General features: G+C 35.0%; 1 long non-coding RNA gene across 2 annotated transcripts in view; it reads left to right on the top strand.

The window, feature by feature from the left end:
• The window catches only part of LOC144322302 (uncharacterized), a 42,778-nt gene extending 37,028 nt beyond the window's left edge, over positions 1 to 5,750 (top strand). For both annotated transcript variants that reach the window (XR_013387895.1, XR_013387896.1), the window contains 2 exons: positions 4,714 to 4,834; positions 5,435 to 5,750. This is a non-coding gene — a long non-coding RNA (uncharacterized LOC144322302). The remainder of the gene's footprint in view (positions 1 to 4,713; positions 4,835 to 5,434) is intronic.
• Positions 5,751 to 6,000: the final 250 nt, after the last annotated feature.

The raw sequence follows: 6,000 nt of genomic DNA on the forward strand, positions 1-6,000 counted from the left end.
AGACCCATACTACATATTTTTCTCGATCAGTATTGTCTGATCCAAAGAACTCTTTGGTCCTGTGTTGATATGATAAGGGTTGTAATGTCATTCCTTATTTAGTTACACTGTAAGTTCTTATTTTCAATATAATATTTTCCATTCATTTTTCTTCTTGCAGGAATCTGTCTTTTAAGATATCTTTCAAAGATGATACTTGAATGGTACAACTCTGAGAATTTTTATACTGAAAATTTATCAATAAATTATACAAGGGGAAGTTTAAGAAAGTATACTCTTCTTTGTGCCCAGGAGGTCAGCAAAACAGTTTGGTACAAACAAAATCCTCTCTGCCACAGGACACTATCAAATTGAAGCCTAATATAAAGACTTTTTTAGTTTTGGAATAAGTTTTGGTTATAATTTTATCAGATATTTTATCCCCTGCCTGCACTATTTATTTTCTCTTTTGGCTTTCCAACTAAATGGATTTTGACACAGCTATTTCTGTTCTCCAACATTCTTGCCGCCCCCCCTTTTTCTCATGTCTTCGGGGAGAGTTCCTTGACCCAATATTCCAGTTAAGTAATGTAATTTTGAATATATTCATTTTGCTACTCCATTGGATTATTTATTTCAAAAATCATATCTTGCTTTTCCAACATTTCCATTTTGGAAATGTCTAATTATCTTGCTACATGTTGCAAATATGTTCCCTTTTCTGTTTTAAGTATATTTTACTTATTTTTTCAATTTGTTTTAAATTTCTGTACTGTCTCTTCCTTTGAATTCATTTTCCTCCTTTAAAAGTTTTTCTCTGTAGTCTTCTAAAGTAGTTTTCATGTCTTTAATGTCTCTCAAAGATTTGCTTACAGAGAAAAATTATTTCTTAGAAAGGAAACAACAGATGGCCTGGTCTGCCATCTGTTGGGTGGGTTAGAATTATGATACTGGTGAGCTTGAGACTGGTGCTTACCATTCCCCTTTTTCACCTATTAGGAGTGTGCTTTCCAAACTTTGTAGTCAGGTGCTGCTCTTATCATGTGGCAACTTCCCTTGGTAGTTTCTCAGTCCTATGAACCCTGAGGAGAACTCAGGGAGCAGCTGGCTTCTGCAATCCTTGTTCTGGTTCTCTACACCAGCAGGGCATTTCTGCTGCCTGGTGGTGATCTTGCCCTCCAGGTGGAGAGCTAGCTTTCCTACCTTGTAGTATTAACAGGGTGGGCAATGATTGGGGAATAAGAATTTCAGGGTAATATGCAGAAATGAATTTGCCGTTTTTAGAAATAATATCTGTGAAATTGTGAAGAAGTATGATACAGTAAAAACATCTAAGATTTTGAAGGGGAAAGGAATCTATGTCCACTTACCAATTTTTTTAAAACAATTTTTTAAAATATTTATTTACTTATGATAGACATAGAAAGAGAGAGAGAGAGGCAGAGACACAGGAGGAGAGAGAAGCAGGCTCCATGCCAGGAGCCCGACGTGGGACTCGATCCTGGGACTCCAGGATTGCGCCGTGGGCCAAAGGCAGGCGCTAAACCGCTGAGCCACCCAGGGATGCCCCTCCACTTATCAACTTAACAAATATTTGTCAAAGAGTTATTATGGGCTCCAAACTGTTAAACTGTTATATTAACTACACTAGAAATTCAGTAGTAAACAAAATAGAGAAAAAAATGCAATGCTTATCGTCTGTGAATGGAGAAACCAAGAAACCTATGTATAATCTTTTCGGGAAGGATGAGTACTGTGAATGAAAACATTTACAGGAAAGAGAATGTCAGGCTAGGAAGGCGAGATTAGAACAAAGACCTGAATGAAGGAAGAATCAAAGTAGGTTCACTTAAAGAGTCTCTATTAGTTAGAATCCATGTAATTATAGGGAAGGTTTGTGGTAGGGATTGAGTGGGACAATGTATGTGAAGCTCACTGCATGGCATTGAGTAGGGGTTCAAAAAATGGGAGCTACCAATAATACACATTATTAAAAAGCCCAGATTAATAATTAAAATACTGCCTTAGCATATCTAACTTTTCTGTTATTAAAAATTGCTTTTCATTTGTTAAATTCCTGTGGGATTGGCAGCAAATGCACATAGCAAATCTTCTTATTCACTTTGTTTTTATATCTGAGGGTCATTAGTTATGGTCTTGACCATGTACAGTGAAATTAAGATTCCGCTGGCAAGATACAGTGGGTTTTTAGGACCATTCAAGGAAAAATAGAATTAGTTTTCCTCACTGTGTATTTCACTAATGAACATATGCTAAATTCTTTCTAGTTCTTGAGAAGGAAATAGGAATGTCCCTCTTCCCCCTCTTCCCACCTCCCAACTCTCTCTCTCTCTCACCTATGTTAAAAAACAAAGACTTAGAATATTTTGGTATATAAACATAATTAAACACTCCTGTTCAAGATTTGTATCTGCATAAATATACAAGCAACATCAAATAATATATCCTTTCCATCTTCCAACATTTCCTTGGCATCATCCATATAAAAATAGAACATCACATTGTTTTATTGTCACATTTGATAAAACATATTAATTATTCAGCTTAACCTCCTGCCTTGAACATCATACTGAGTCTGAATAAATTGTTTTATAAGACTGTCCACTTTCAAGAGTTGAATATTTTCCATCAGAGGAGACTAAAAAGTTTGGACCATCTTATCTAAAGGCATTTTCCAGAAAGGTGTCCAAAATTTTTTAAGTGGCCACAACACTGTAATAAATGACTGTTCAACTTTGCTACTAAGGAAATAGAACTCCTTTAGGTAAGTTATTGCCAATTTTTAGTATCCCTTTTTTTGTTCCAAACATTATTTAGATTGTTATATATAAGATATGAAAGACAGTTACTTTTTTTTGGCTGAAATTTGGTGGAGAGGGATGGTAATTGTGAGAAGCTCAGATACCATATATTCAGTTTTTTCCTGACTTGCTGAGGCAGTCTCCTTGGGGCCCAGGGAACACCTTTTGGGAATCACTAATTTATATATCTGAATTCTCTAATTGTTAAGTATAGGCAAAAAAGAAAAGATTGATGTGGTCTCCACTGATTATTACATGAGCTTACTTATGTCTAAGTTAATGTGATATTTCCTATTATACATTTTGATGGTAAAAGGATAAGATAAGAATATTCAGCCACTATAATAGAGCATTCCAGTAAATTGGGCAGCTTCTAACTATTCAATAGTCTCTTACTGAGGAATAGATTTACCTGAAATGGGAGTGAGAGTTGAAAAACAACCATCCTGTCTCTGAACTGGATCCTTGTGTGAGCATAACAAGTTTGGAGTGTTTACCTATGCATTCTTGTGTCCTCATATTCCTATCTTCATTTATCAACACTTTTTGAAATGCACTATATGTCAGGAGCACAGTGAGGGTTTAAAGGCAAAAATGAAATAACAGAAGAAAAGAAAACACAAGGTCTGTAGGCTTTTGGCACTCAGACAAACTACATGACTTATTTTGAAATATTTACAATTAAAAGGAAAAGTACCCATTGGCAGTAAAATCATTCTTTATTTTCAAGTTGGCTAAAATTGCCAGAAGAACATCCTATGTTACAATGTTATTGAATTAATGATCCTCATTGCTTTAATGATAAAGCAGGGACTGATTGTTGGAGGTAAAAAATAACTTTCCAAACAAATATTCTGTATTATTTATTAGTGTCCTCTATCTGTCCCTTAATACTGTGTGTGAGATCGGGTATGGGTATTTCTCAAGGAAAGGCTGGACATTTAAGAGTTACATTAAATGAAATCCAGCATACCCAATTATATACTTGAAAACTTTTGATGGGAGACATGATCCATCTGTAGAAAACAATCATGTCCTTTGCATTGCTAGTAGCACCAGTATCGTGGTAAATAATTGGTATTCAGTGCTTTATTCACTGGCTAACAGATTGAAGCCCACAACTATTAGCCATGAAGATCCTACAAAGAGGGCACTATTCTAAGAAACCTAACTTGAGGGTCATTAAGTTCTACAACTTTCACTGTCACTTCAAAAACTAGATATTATGCAAAGGCATTCTGTACAATTTATTTCCTGAACTTTTGCCAAAGAATATGATTTTTCTCCTAATTCAAACACTATCAGCTCCAATAAATGACAGTTCACAGCTGCTTTCTTAGCCTCGCTTGCACCCAAGTTTTCAGGAGGGCACACAATTGCCCTTAGACTTGGTTCTAAATTTTAAGGATTTGTGATTTGTTAGCTATGATGACTCAGATGAAACCCCCTTCTAAAGAGATGACTCAGTGGTATTTAAAGATATACTGTTATATTAACTGGAAAACCCCCCACAAAACTTTGACAAGAATATTCCTTCTTTGCACTGTTTTATGACATTAGATGACAGTATTTCTCTCTGTGAACTGTTTTTTCCCATTTTATTTTATTGTATTTTATTTTTTTATAATAAATGTGAACTGTTTTTTTATATCTGTTCTGGTGCTGTGGTTTAGGTGGTGGTTGCAAATGCAGCAATACATTACCTCTGACCTTGCTGATTCTTGATTTGGGACAATTTCCAAAGAGATTGTCTGATGTTTACTTACTCTTGTCACCCAAAGAAATAGATTGCTAAGCTGAATAACAGTGTTAATAAGATTTCTAAAGTATTTTGAGACGGAAAAAAACACAGGCATTTTAAACATTTGTTAAATTGAAAATCATTACCAGATCATTATTTGTACTTTTCCAGTTATTGGTTGTGATCTTAATTTTCTTGTCTGAAACAATGATGATGATGATGATACCTACTTCTGGATGTTGTAACTCCATCCATTAAATGGTGATACTAATGAAGCCTACGTCATAGAATTGTAAGTAGTAGTGGGTTAAGACACATAAAGTGTTTAAGTCGTACTTGGGATGTTTCAATGTTTTAACTGGTTTTGAAAGATTGTTTTTTTTGAGCAGTGTATTACTTGTTAATACTATAAAACATTTCTGGGCCTTGTTTAAATATCACAGGAAAAATTTAGACTTTTATTAATTATGATCTGAATCAAATGTGTGTATTTAACAATAACATAAATATTCTAAAATAGACAATTCACTAATGTAGACTTCCCTGGATTAATGATATTCCCCCCCATTATTCTAGTTCTGATGCTAAGAATCTGAATTGTACTCACAGCTTGTGCCAAGCATTATTAGTATATATTGAAACTGATCGTATGCTGGAAAGTGCATCATAATGACAATTGTCATTACTGTTTTATTCCCGGTGATTTTTCTAATTTCCTAACTCTTCTCCCTCTTAACCTTGTTAACTTTGAATACTCTATGGGGATAGTGTAGGATTACCTGTTAATTTTGCTTTGGGCAAGTGTTATTTTAACTTAATCAGCATACATTTTTTCCTTCTTGTATCAGCACCTGGTTTATTTTTTTAATTTTTGTTTTGTTTTCCCTTTTAGGTCTAACATCTTTACTGTGAGATGCAGTTTTGATGCCAGTTGTCAGAAAAATGTGCCCCACCTTTTTTCCCCTCTTTTAAGCAATTTCAAGAAATAAATCCCTGGAAATACATACTTTAGATAGACACAATGACCAGAACTGATACTGGTGCTTCCATCACCAGGAAAGTAGCTGAGAGATACTGTTACTAGTTCCTGTTTCCCAATCACTGGCACTACTTTTGTTCCTTCCCTTTATTGACCTTGTTCTTTGGCTTTTCCTTTGTTTTTCTCAGCTATGCCATATTCCTCCAATAAATTCCTTTTGTTTGTTGAAGGTAGCCAGAATTGGTTTTTGTTGCCTGCAGTTAAATTCTCTAATGATATGGTGTCACAAAAATAGACCTTGAGTTGGTGAGAGCACTCTGGTCCCAGGAATTTGTTGGATTTAGCCCTGTGAAAGTCACTGAGCTGGTCGTAGATGCTTCTTCTAAAAATGGAAATGTTTGGGCTTCTTGGTTTTGGAATTTCATTCTAGCTGGAATACCACAAAAACGTTGCCGGGATAAAATAAAGTGTCAAAGATG

Source organism: Canis aureus, chromosome 10 (assembly GCF_053574225.1).
Source record: "Canis aureus isolate CA01 chromosome 10, VMU_Caureus_v.1.0, whole genome shotgun sequence".
Taxonomy (NCBI): domain Eukaryota; kingdom Metazoa; phylum Chordata; class Mammalia; order Carnivora; family Canidae; genus Canis; species Canis aureus.